The 13742-nt window shown below is 45.9% G+C and overlaps 1 protein-coding gene across 1 annotated transcript in view; it reads right to left on the reverse strand.

Annotated features, from left to right (window-relative positions):
* JAK3 (Janus kinase 3) overlaps nucleotides 1-13742 on the reverse strand; it is a 321936-nt gene that overhangs the window by 297273 nt on the left and 10921 nt on the right. The window lies entirely within an intron of this gene.

The following is a 13742-nucleotide window of genomic DNA, read 5'->3' on the forward strand; positions in this document are numbered from 1 at the left end:
TGGAATATCAGTGCAATGCAGTTGGATGAAGTATGGTTTCAGAGTAGAAGCACAGCCACCGTGCATTTCCAATTTTAATTTAGAATACAAGCATTTGCACTCAGCAAAACAAAATAACCGCATGCATTTATGTGTATAATTTAAATTCAGAAGCAAACGCATAACATTGTTAACGCAATTGCAAACATGCATTAGGCTTTGCTTAAGAATGCACTGAACTAAAAATCCATGTACCTTCACAACTGCCCACCTCCCACCCATGCTGCTGCCAGATAAAAGTGCCATACATTACCTAGTTATCTAAGGCACTTTAATAGTATTACAATGTCATGTGTGTGCCCCTGAACCAAGATCAGGCAGTTGAATAAATACACCAAATGATCACAGCTGTGTGGAGGGCAAGCACTTTTTTATGGAAGCACACAATTTCTGCCCAATCAAAACATGTACACCTGCCTCCCAACATATGGGCAGAGCCAAAGCCCCTCTCCGGGTGATTCTCACATAATTGTCTGGCAACAGCTGCGCTGAGATCATAAATAGAGCTTTCATAATATAGTTCTTAATCCAAGTACTAATGTAGAATACTAAAATGCACAATCAACTACCTACTGGGAGTCATTTGTATCTTGACTGTCAAAACCAATAGCTGCTAATCAACAGTTCAAGTTCAAGTTTAATGTTTATTGCTTGATTACTTAAAACCATCACAATACCCCCCTACATAAAATAAGTGAGTTTCATCTACTCAAACAGCTAGAAGTGTCATATATACAAATGTACATCTGTGGTCTGTCTCCCATACATTTCAAATGTGAAAAAATCTGTTATTATAAAATCATTCTAAAACTATATTCGGATCAAGTAGCAGCAAAAAGTTAAAATTATGTACCAACCGAATTAAAAGTATGGGAATATGTTACATGCAATTATGATTAAAGATCATCCGCTTGCAATAAGCAGCTGTTGACTAGTCTCATAAACTTGACTCCTCGGCAAGACAAGATGCATGACGAGCCCTCCAGCCAACTTATCACTGCTTGTCTGCTAGAGCGAATGTTCAGGTTGATGAAAATTGCCTTTAGGTATTGTCTCCTTTGGGTTAACATGACTGGACATGCGCACAGCAAATGGGCTAGGGTTTCCTTTTGGAATCCGCATATCGACAATGTTCTGAGTAAAAAACTGTCAACCAAGAAGGGGATAAATCCTTGGAGACATGCACCCCCATTCTAAACTTTAGAAAGCACATCTCCAAATAGGAACTAAACTGGGCAGATAAGTAGACTTGTGGCTTCGAAGACTTGTATGAGTTCATGACTGTCCATCCATGCCGTCTCTTTGTGAGCGCAAATTTATCTTCCAATAAAGATTTCTTTTTACTTGCGACATTCACAGTTTTGTTAAAGGACGCTCGATCCAGCTTATTGTCCGATGCTGATTGGAGTTCCAAAGTGGCCAAAGATGTACTCAGGTAACTTCCCCAAGAGTTTGGGGTTTCTTGCTCGTTCTGTGACTTTACTTCGTCCCAGCAGAGTCTGTTTAGAGTGTCCACTTCGGATAACCGGAGGGTGTGGCAGAATTTAATAAAGTGGCTCATTGCCCTGTATTTAAGATCCTGAAGCCCAAATTCCAGTCTTACCTGGGCGGGTGAAGCACATTTTGGCAAATCAAAAACTGCTTTATAGATTTTTGACTGCAATTCATTCTGGAAATGCGAATCTTTGCCACACCAGGGAACAAGACCGTATGACAAACTTGGTTGGATTTGAGCAGCCGATTTTCTACGCAAGGATCTGTAGGCATAGATCAGGGACTGGGTTTTTGCTTTGAGGGACATTTTGTGTTCCTTGTGACTTGTGCCTTGCCTGATTATTACGCCCAGATATTTGTATGAACTTTTTTCTTCCACATGGGCCCCCTTAACCCTCCATTTGAACTTTAATTTCCTACTGTCAACCAGACGAACAATTTTTGTTTTATCTTTGTTTATCTCTAGCTGTTCCGAATCCAGGTAGGATGCTAGGTTGTTTATTGATCTTTGTATTCCCACTGGGGTTTGGCTTAACAAGACTATATTGTCTGCATATTGGAGGATTGCGACTGGCTTGTTGGCCACTTTCGGGGGGTGGGAGTCTGGGTTTTCAAAGTGTCGGGCAATGTCCGATAAATACAAATTAAAAAGGCTTGGGGCCAAGACACAGCCTTGCTTCAGACCACTTTGTGTTGGGATACTTCCGGTGGTGCTCGACCCGTTTCCCAGCTTGACTCTTGTCCAGGTGTCAGTGTGCAAGGTTACAATGGCGGTGAGGAGTGCATTTGGTATGCCCCATATTTTAAGTTTGCTCCATAAATGATTCCTGCTCACTCTGTCTAATGCTGATTTGATATCCACGAAACAGGCTAGGAGGCGGACTTTCCTTCTTTGCGCCTGTTCCGTCAAGAGAGCTAGGGTTGCAAGGTTCGATTGAGTGCCCATGCCTTGCCTGAATCCTGTTTGGAAGCTGGGGATGATGTTTTGTTCCTCCATCCAACATTGCAGGTGGTTCAATAGGCACGAGGCGTATAGTTTGGCTTCCACGTCAATCAAGGAGATTAATCTGTAATTCCCTGGCTTACCGTGATCTCTCTTTTTATATATTGGGTGAATGACAGTCCCCCTCCAGGAAGCTGGGATATTAGAATGTTCATAGATCTCATTGAAGACTGGTGTTAGGATTTCAGACTATAGCTCTGTGTTATTCCTAAAGATTGCGTTTGGAATGCCGTATGGCCCAGCCGCTCCCTCTGACTTTAATTTCTTTATGAGGATTTTTAGTTCTTTCTCATTTGTCAGAGGAGTTTGCTCTTCGAAAGAGGACTTTAAATGGGCTGAATTAGCTGTTGGTGTTGCATGACTCGGTCCAGCTTGTGCCTCCTTTTGGTCATGGTGTTGCCCCTGGGGTTGTTGTTCTAGATCCCTCCTGGATTGGTTGAACAAAGTCTTTACATGATCTGTCCAGATTTCTGCACCGATTCCAGCCTGTTGCTGAAGTGTTGGACCCGTTGTTAACATGTTAATAATCCCCCAGAAATCACTGGTATTGGATTTTTTACTAGCTATTAGTAGTTGCTGCCGGATTGATTTTTTATACTCTGATTTTGCTTTCCCCAACTTCTTTCTGTAAGCACTAGTGTCTGCAACTTTATTTTTTCTTGTTTTAGATCCTTTTCTCCCTCTCGGGATAGACGTCGCACTTCTCTCGCGATCTCTCTTTTGTGCATTTTGAGATCGTGGTTGAACCATGGGCCCCTTTTGACTGTATTTAAGGTTCTCTGTGACTTAGTAAGCGGGAAGATTTGAAGCAAAAACTCGACTATTTGCTCCCAAGAGCTTACATGCGCACGTTCTTGAACTAGGCCTTGGGTTTCGATAAAGGCCTTTACTTTGTTCTCAATAAGTTCAGGAGCCTCTCCTCGCCATTTTACTTTACGCAGGTTGAACGTTTCTGGATGCTGCGTAATGGCGTTATTCTTCGGAGCGAAGTTTGTTCTATTCTTCAGATTCAGTATTAACGGCAGATGATCACTTTCAGCTCGTGTAATTATTCTGAAACTGTTTATTTCTGAGAGCTGCTTAATACTCGTTATAATATAATCTATTGTTGAAGCGACTTTTCCACTCAGGTGTGTTGCCACTGGAGGCGAGTCCCACGGGGATTTACCGTTCATGATTATTAAGTCAAGTGCTGCTAGTTTGCGGACAAATTCCAGCGCACCGTTCGATACTTTACGGTTTCTTCCCCGATTGGTCGCTAAAAGATTAGTGTTAAAATCGCCGGCGATCACCAGTTCTGCGTCTGTGTGGCTTTAAAAGAGTTATGTATTTGCCATTTTGCTTCTTTCTCTCTGGCTGGATATAAACATTTATTAGGAGGAGAATTTTGGTTTGTTCCTTGCCGGTTACCTTGGTCACTTGGATCCAGTTTGCCCCTGTGTCTATTTCTTCGGTTTTCCAATTCAGTTTTTGAGTTATGAAGGTTGATAAGCCCCCTTTCGGATGGCCATAATTTGAGTGTCTTTCTGCCAGGCAATGATGTTCAATGAAACCAGGTATTGAGGTTGCCCCCATGTTCCATGTTTCCTGAAGCATGATTATTTGTTGTTGATTTAAAAAGGTTACTGTATCTTGGTCTTGGCCCATGTCCCTAAAGCCGTGCACATTCCATGAACAGAGCGAGATGTTGGTTGATTCCTTGTTTTCCTCTGCCGGTTCCGATGTTTGTATTCCTTTGTTAGGAATACTTGTCATTCAGAGTTTTTGCGATCCAGGCCCAGTCCTTGAGGTCCTGGGGACTTCCCCCAGTTGTACCCAAGCTGTCGCTTTTGGGGGGCCTATTGTTTCGCACGGTTGTCGTTGGTGAGTTGGAACGTGCTCTGCGTAAACAAGTGTGCTGATGTCTTCATGGGCCTTGCTCTTCATTTAGATTGTTTAAGAAGGGATACGGGTCCCTTGGGCGTTGCACTGCCTGAAGTCTGATTCCCCATGTCTCAAATCTTCCACTCATAGCTACAATGTTATCCACCAGGTCCTTGGACGCCCACGTTGTCAGGGACTCATCTACCCCCCTTCGGGATGTTTCCTTGAATTCAACTGAAATTAAATCACTTGAACTGATTCCTATTAGTTCAGGGATTTCATGGAAAAGTCTCAAGAGGTTTCCCCTATTGAGCGTGTCCTGGGTGCCTTTTGATGAGTATTCCGGGATAAAGACAGCTTCAGTTCACACAAGTCTTTTACTTCTTGCTTTTCAGAAGACTGTGGAACGCTACCATTTCTTCCCCCTGGCCCTTTGAGAATTTGCAGGGGTGCTTCACTGCCTCCCCGTTTATACTCTGCCGGATTTTTTATTTTTACCTCTAGCATAGCAGTTGGAAGGCCCGAATGTTTTTGGGTCGACGTCTTTATTTGTGGGTCCACTTGCTCATGGACTAAGAGCTTGCAGTGACGATCCTTCCCCCTTAGTATTACAGCAATTTGTTTCAGGGGGATTTGAGGGATGGTTGACAACGTTCCCTCTAACCTGTTTTGCTTAAGTTCTGCAAAATTGGGCCCCTCTTGCGTCTCTGGTTCTTGCCATGCTAATTGTTGACTATTTTGTGCTTCGTCACCCCTCGGGCTGCTTTGTCCCGGCAGTTGCTGGCTTTCCATATGTGCTACTTCTTCCAATTCGTTTTCACATAGTTTTGTTTTCTTCTCTTGCTGCGCCACCCGGGTATCTTTACCAATCGCTTTATTCTCGCGGACTGGGCTTCTGACTCCTTGTTGTTTTGAGACTCAGAAAATGATTTTGCCATGTGCCTTAGGTCTTGACTGTCTGCGAAGGAGGACTGTGAAAAGAAAGTGTGCTTGATTCCTTTCTACGCTTCCTGCCTCAGGTAAGGGTCGAGGTATTATTTTCGTTTCCGTATTTGGTTTTGCTGTAAAGAGTGGGAATAATTTAACCGGGGCAGAGTTTTGTTGTTTGTTGTATTTTAACCTGGCTAATCAACAGGCTGCCTACGAGCCTGAGCTTTATACTCCTATTTTTGGAGCCTGCGGATAGATATTGATTAGAAGTGGTGAGAGACAGATCCCTCAGCATAGCACATTCAACCGACATCCGTTTAGCAGATGTCTGCCCTACTACTGGTGTTCTAATTCACAAAGAAGGACTGAAACCAGATAACACTAACTCAGACACACCTACAATGCTATTCAGTCTCTTAAACATGTGGCACAGAGTAAAGTGACAATGCAGCATTGCAGGGTCTCCAGCACCTGCCGTCTTGGAAATGCTTGATTGGACCACAGCAAAGGTGGCCTCAATACTTGTGCTGGACCAGAATCCAGACAACCTATGACCCAGTGTGGGAATCTGTACAGTGGATGCATTCATCCAGTCCAGTGCTTAATTTGTAAAAAAAACATAAGCACCAGGGCTCCCGTCAGGAGGCCACTGTAGCTTGCACCACAAATTGCCCCTTCCAGCTCTGCCAATGACAGTCCCAACACAAATACTAACCATCGCACTGCTACAAGTGTGACGATACAGACTATTTCAGGCCCCCAAAGCTAAAAGAATGGTTTGGGCGGCAGGTAATAGTCATTTTAATGTACATTGTATTAATAATTAACTGTTGTTGTGGCCATCTCTAAATTAGCCAGACAGAGTCACCTTGTGGTAGACTCTAACAAGCACCGGTGTTGACAATTAAGTGCAGGTGTCTAGTGTTGGGATTTAGAGCGGGCTGCGCCCAGTCCTCTCTCTGTGCACATGCTGTCGATTACACCCCTCCCTCTTGACCCATGTGATCGCTTTTAAGGAGAAGAAACCGGGCAGTCAGTGCTTGGTTTAGTTACCGGTCACGTTGTCTTTTCTGGTGACCGAGCTACGTGGGATTATCGGCTGAGTTCGTGTTTTTTGTGCTGAGAGACTATTTGTTTGCAGAGCGAGGCTTCGCTCTGAAAAGGATACCTTTCAGAATCTGGATTGGGATTACGGACATTGTAGCGCTAAGTACCTGATTCTGCTTTGGAGTTTGTACGCGGCTGCGTGCGGACATCCGAAGAACGCCAGTGCATTCATTTCCGGGTATTGGATCTCACTCGATGTCCTTGTTTGTAATTAAGGTTCGTTTACGAACCAGCTGTTAGTTGGCGGTTTTTCTTTTCTTTTTGTGGCCACTGAATTTTCGGGTTGTGTTGGGAAGCGGGACGTTTTATTCACACATATCCACAACGGAAGGGTTTTTTGTGTCGGAAGACTTTTTCCCCTAATGTGTATAAAGAGTCAAGGAAACTCCTATAGAGTGGTGTTAACTCTAGAAGATTTCAATACAAATCAAGAGGCATGAAGTCTCCAGTACAGCGATACAGAAACCTTCTGCGGGTAAGACGAAAAGGGGTTGTTGTGTCTCCCAAAACACTGTATGTGCATAGAGAGAGTAAAGCGGGGTGTGATTTCTCATCTGTGTTCTTTCTGTTTATCTCTCCTCTGCAGGGTGTGAGTTTCTTTCTGTACCCCTTGAGAGCCTTAAGAGCACTGGGTCCTCTGAAGTCTTCTTCTTCCCCGGGTTGTGTTCTTTTTTTTCCTTCCCTCTCTCCTGGCTCAGGCTGTAGTGTGCAGTGATATATATATTGCGGACTGCGGTTTGTGTGGGGATAGAGGGCTGGGAATATCGTCGCTCCTGCAGCGTGGTTCCTAGTGGGAGACAATCTGACAAAAAACCAAGCCCACGAATAGTTGCGCTGCCCGAGCGAGGATGGATATTGATAAGAATGAGGATAATGGGCAGAAAGAGAGGGTCCCCACTATGCAGGAATTAATGGGTGCCATAACGGCATTACAAACGCAATTGCAGGACCTAAAGCAAGAGAACCAGGGGTTGCGTCGGGAGTTGGATGTGGCCAGGTCCAGAGAACAGGGAAGTTGGGGAGCGGGTAAACCTTTGCTACAACCCGCCACTTTTCAGTATGACAGAGGTGCTGGTAATAGCTCTGCTCCTATGACTGTCAATGTTACCACCCCTACTCCTGTCCCTTTAGCGGTCACTGAACGCTTTACGGGGGATTCGAATAAATTCGCAGTCTTCATGAATCAGTGTCATCTCCATTTTTTGTGCCGGCCCACAGCCTTCCCTAACGATTCCGCCAAAGTGGCTTTTGTGATATCTTATTTGGCAGGGACTGCGGCTACATGGGCTGTGCCTTTAGTGGAGAATGATGATCCTGTGTTGAATAATTATGATTTATTCAAGGATTTGATGCATGCCCTTTTTGCTAAACATGCGTTTATGCAAGCTAGTGACGCTGAGCTATTGAAGTTACGACAAGGCAAACAAGATCTACTTACATATGTGTCCACCTTCAATAGGTTGGTGTCTGAAACGCACTGGCCTGTTGACAAACGAACCTCCATTTTCTATCAGGGGTTATGCGAGGAACTAAAGGATGTGGTTTCCCAGGTGGTAAATCCTCCGACGGATTGTACTGAGTTTATTGATCTGGTGGTGAAGTTGAATCACAGGTTGTTGGAAAGGAAGGGAGAAAGAACTAGACATTTCTTGGCAAGACCTCTCTCTATTCGGAGTGAATCAAGGGGATCTGGGGGGGAGTTAAAACAGACCCCCGAACCGATGGAGATAGGTGGAGTAAGTGGACCGTTGACTTCGGTTGAGAAGGAAAGGCGTAGATCCAACAATCTGTGTTTATATTGTGGCCATGAGGGACACTATGCAAGGGACTGTCCAGTGAAACCTTCTAAGGAACCCTCTCGTAAGGCTGTGGCCTGTGTGCACAGGGACGCCCTGGTTAAGGACTCTATGGTTCAATGTACCCCGTATCAGATACCCGGCATAGTGAAGAGGGTCCCAAGACATTTTACCATCACAGTTTGTTTGGTTATCTCAAACAACCATAGGGCTCCAGTGTCGGCATTGTTAGACTCCGGTGCTACGGGGAACTTTATGGACATCAAGTTGGCTGAAAGAATTTGAGTTCCCTGGGTTTACAAGGAACAACCTGAACCAGTGAGGGCCATAGACGGTACTGAATTGTCTTCCGGTACAATTACACGTCAGACCGAACCTCTATGTATGGTAGGAGACAATGGTCATTCAGAGGAAATAGGATTTGATTTGATTGATGCCCCTTCTTTTGGCGTGGTTTTGGGAGTACCGTGGTTGCAGACACATAATCCCAAAATAGATTGGATAAGGAGAACGGTGACCATTGACTCCGTTCATTGTTTGCAGAGTTGTTATAAGGTAGCCACTGATTGGATAACCCCCTTGACTTTTGCAGTGAGTTCTGGTGGAACGGGAGAAGAGTTGGGAGTCCCTGAAACCTACTCGGCCTTTAATGAAGTGTTTGATAAAGGAAAGGCTAGAGAACTTCCCCCTCACCGCCCTTTCGATTGTCGGATTGATTTGATGCCGGGGGTGACGCTACCTTGTAGTCGTGTCTATGCTTTGTCGGGCCCTGAGGAACAGCATTTGAAGGAGTATATCGAAGAAATGCTGGAGAAAGGGTTCATCCGTCCCTCCTCCTCGCCTGTGTCATCGGCTATCTTCTTTATTCCGAAGAAGGAGGGTGGACTTCGGGCGTGTGTGGACTATAGAGCGCTCAACAAAGGTACGATTAAGAACAAGTACCCTCTTCCCTTAATACCTGTGTTGCTTGATCAACTGAAGCATGCGACGGTTTTCACCAAGTTAGATCTTAGGGGTGCTTACCATCTCATCCGCGTCCGTGAAGGCGATGAATGGAAAACTGCCTTCCGGACCAAATTTGGCCTTTACGAGTATTGCGTTATGCCTTTTGGGCTATGTAACGCTCCGGCTGCTTTTCAGTTTTTCATCAACGAGGTACTGAGGGAATATTTGGATTTGAGCGTCATAGTCTACATTGACGATATCCTTGTGTTCTCTAACACTGTTGCGGAACACGAAGTCCATGTTGGGCAGGTATTGCAGCGCCTGAAAGAACACCAGCTGTACGTCCGACTAGAAAAGTGTAGCTTTCACACACCTAAGGTGGAGTTTTTGGGGTTTGTGATTTCCGAAAAGGGGATTATGATGGATCCCAAGAAAACAGAAGCTATCACTTCTTGGCCGTCGCCGACTTGTGTGAGAGAGATTCAGGTCCTACTTGGGTTCGCCAATTTCTATCGGCGGTTTATCTCACATTTCTCAGAGATTATAGCCCCTATGACTGTGTTGTTGAGGAAGGGGGTGCCTTTTGTTTGGTCAGATCATGCACAATCATCTTTGAATCTATTAATTGAAAGGTTCACTACAGCACCTGTTTTGGTTCATCCTGACCCTACATTGCCTTTTTTTGTGGAGGCGGATGCTTCTTTGTGCGCAGTGGGTGGGGTGTTGTCCCAGAGAGACGTGGAGAACGGATACATGCATCCGATTGCCTTTTTTTCTAAAACCTTGCTGCCCGCTGAGAGGAATTATACCGTGGCGGAGCGTGAATTGTTGGCCATTAAATTGTCTTTTGAAGAGTGGCGTCATCATTTGTGGGGTGCTCGGCATCCGATAACAATCTTCACTGATCACAAAAACTTGGAGTTCTTCCGGTCAGCGCGAGCCTTAACCCCTCGCCAGATGCGGTGGGTTTCCTTTTTCAATGAGTATGATTTTATCATTACTTATAGGCCCGCAGTGCAGCAGTTAAAATCAGATGCATTGTCCTGTATCCATGGGAAACACACTGACCTGACAGTTGAGAAAGAGAGGTGTTCATTCATTGCTCCTGAAAGGATAGTGGGCAGCATTTCCACTGATGACTTTAAAGAGTTGGTTCAGTTAAGAATGGAAAAGATCGATCTTACACCCTGGCTGTCGCAGCCTTTGTTTTCCTTAAGAAATGGGTTGCTGTATCATGAGGACAAACTGTTTATTCCCCCTGATCTTTGGGATATGGTCTTGGAATGGTGCCATTCTTCCTCTCTTGCTGGGCATCCTGGTACCACCAAAACTATGGAGTTTTGTTTGCGGTGGTTTTGGTGGGAGTCAGTGGCTAGAGACGTACAGTCATATGTAAAGGCCTGTCCTGTGTGTGCCGTGAATAAACCGACCCATAATAAGCCCTCAGGATTGTTGCATCCTCTCCCAGTACCCATCGCTCCTTGGCAAACAATAAGTATGGATTTTGTGACAGACTTACCATTGGAGTCTGGCTTTACAACCATATTAGTTGTAGTGGATTCATTCACTAAGATGGCGCATTTTGTGCCCTTAGCTAAGTTACCTACTGCTGGGGAATTGGCAACGATCTTTGTGTCTTCCGTGGTACGCTTGCATGGATTGCCTTTGGCAATTGTATCGGATAGGGGCGCTCAGTTTGTTTCTCATTTCTGGACTGAGTTGTGTGCTGCTTTACGGATGACATTATGTCTGTCCTCCGCATATCATCCTCAGTCGGATGGTCAGACGGAGCGCACCAATCAAACCATGGAGCAGTATTTGAGGTGTCTGGGAACGTCATTGTCATGCAGTTGGGTTGTGGCTCTCCCTATGGCTGAATTTGCATATAACAACAGTGTGCATTCAGCTGTGGGTATGACCCCTTTCTTTTGTTCCATGGGGTTCCACCCTCGAGCAATCCCTATTCAGCCTTCAGGCCAGGTACCTGCAGTGACTACCTTGGGTCTCTCATTGGTTCAGATTTGAAACACGGCTTTGGAACATCTAGAGAAGGCCAAGGTTGACATGAAGAGGCAGGCCGATAAACATAGGGCTCCTGCTCCTTCATACCGGGTGGGGGATAAGGTGTGGCTTTCCACCAAGAATTTGAGACTAGGGGGGTCACGAAAATTACAGCCTAGATTTGTGGGTCCTTTTCCTGTTATCAAAGTGGTTAATCCTGTAGCAATGAAGTTGGGGTTACCTGATGAGTATGGGATCCATCCTGTCTTTCACACCTCCCTTTTGAAACCATATGTAGTTACCACGCAGGTTTTGCCCCCCCCCCCCTCCCTCCTGTGGTGGTAGGTGAGGATGAGGAGTTCGAGGTTAATGCTATCTTGGATTCCAGAAGAAGGAATGGGAAACTCATGTATCTGATTGATTGGAAAGGATATCCCCCTGAGGATCGTACCTGGGAGGCAGCGAGTGGGGTACATGCCCCTAGATTGGTGAGGCTTTTCCATTTACGCCACCCATCCAAGCCCCGTCCGGTAGGGAGGCCTTTGAGGGGAGGTACTGTTGGGATTTAGAGCGGGCTGCGCCCAGTCCTCTCTCTGTGCACATGCTGTCGATTACACCCCTCCCTCTTGACCCATGTGATCGCTTTTAAGGAGAAGAAACCGGGCAGTCAGTGCTTGGTTTAGTTACCGGTCACGTTGTCTTTTCTGGTGACCGAGCTACGTGGGATTATCGGCTGAGTTCGTGTTTTTTGTGCTGAGAGACTATTTGTTTGCAGAGCGAGGCTTCGCTCTGAAAAGGATACCTTTCAGAATCTGGATTGGGATTACGGACATTGTAGCGCTAAGTACCTGATTCTGCTTTGGAGTTTGTACGCGGCTGCGTGCGGACATTCGAAGAACGCCAGTGCATTCATTTCCGGGTATTGGATCTCACTCGATGTCCTTGTGTGTAATTAAGGTTCGTTTACGAACCAGCTGTTAGTTGGCGGTTTTTCTTTTCTTTTTGTGGCCACTGAATTTTCGGGTTGTGTTGGGAAGCGGGACGTTTTATTCACACATATCCACAACGGAAGGGGTTTTTTGTGTCGGAAGACTTTTTCCCCTAATGTGTATAAAGAGTCAAGGAAACTCCTATAGAGTGGTGTTAACTCTAGAAGATTTCAATACAAATCAAGAGGCACGAAGTCTCCAGTACAGCTATACAGAAACCTTCTGCGGGTAAGACGAAAAGGGGTTGTTGTGTCTCCCAAAACACTGTATGTGCATAGAGAGAGTAAAGCGGGGTGTGATTTCTCATCTGTGTTCTTTCTGTTTATCTCTCCTCTGCAGGGTGTGAGTTTCTTTCTGTACCCCTTGAGAGCCTTAAGAGCCGGAGAAGCACTGGGTCCTCTGAAGTCTTCTTCTTCCCCGGGTTGTGTTCTTTTTTTCCTTCCCTCTCTCCTGGCTCAGGCTGTAGTGTGCAGTGATATATATATTGCAGACTGCGGTTTGTGTGGGGATAGAGGGCTGGGAATATCGTCGCTCCTGCAGCGTGGTTCCTAGTGGGAGACAATCTGACATCTAGGGCCAGAAACCACTGGCTCAAATGGGGTTGTGAAGTGCACTCTCATCTATCCTGTCCTCTAAAGCAGCCCAACTCAGGTCAGAAGAAACTCTTTGTTGAATCTATTCCAGAGCCCACAAGCCTGTGAGAAGGAGGTCGCGAGAGGAAGAGCAGTTATTGACACTACTGACCTGGGGACGTGACCTTACCTGAAGGTTTTGTTGTTTAGTCCTCGATTGCTGACGCTGAAGTTGGTGTTTCCGCCGCCGCAGAGCGGGTGTGGAGCCTGCGCGCTCTTTGGACGCCGTTTCTGGCAAGGCTGCGGCGCACCTGGAGGCCGTTCTCGAAATCAGCTGGGAGACTTCGACTGTTTGGTCCGATTCCGCCGAAGGGTTCCCGCAGCAAGCCACGCTGCCAGGAGGAGGGGGATGGAGAGGTGAACGAAAACGCTGGGGCGGCTGCACAGCCGAGGGACCAGGATCGAACCTCATTCTTGGGGAGAGCACAATCTGAGGAGACAGCACTTTCGCCCGTGTCCCTGGGCAGCAAAGGCACAGAGCACTTTTATACACGATCCCCGGAGGGGCTTTAAATCACTGGCGGCGGCTCTGCGACAAGGGACCGGGCCAAGACTTGCCTGTCTTAGCCCGCTATAGACCGAGAGAGGCCGAGCTGGGACAAAACTCTGTCATCTGCCACATCTAAGGTTTTGTGTACTGTGATTAAAGCAAAGGACTTATTACTTGGATTTTATTGAAGAACGGTCAATGACTTCGTAAATTGCAGAGCTTGCACTACTTCCCCCGAGAAGGAAAACTGAGTGAAGCAAAGTATTAACTTTTGACATCCTGATTCCTTGACTTGTGGCCAAGGAATAATTACATCAGTGGTGTATTCAATCTATTCTTTGAACATCAGGGGAGCTTTCTCGTCAGTCCCAATTACATTTTTTAACGGGCGCAGTTGGAGCCACTGAGCAGCAGAGTATAACTGTTGAAGAGGCGTTGAATCCAGGAACGGAG

Source organism: Lissotriton vulgaris, chromosome 12, assembly GCF_964263255.1.
Source record: "Lissotriton vulgaris chromosome 12, aLisVul1.2, whole genome shotgun sequence".
NCBI lineage: Eukaryota > Metazoa > Chordata > Amphibia > Caudata > Salamandridae > Lissotriton > Lissotriton vulgaris.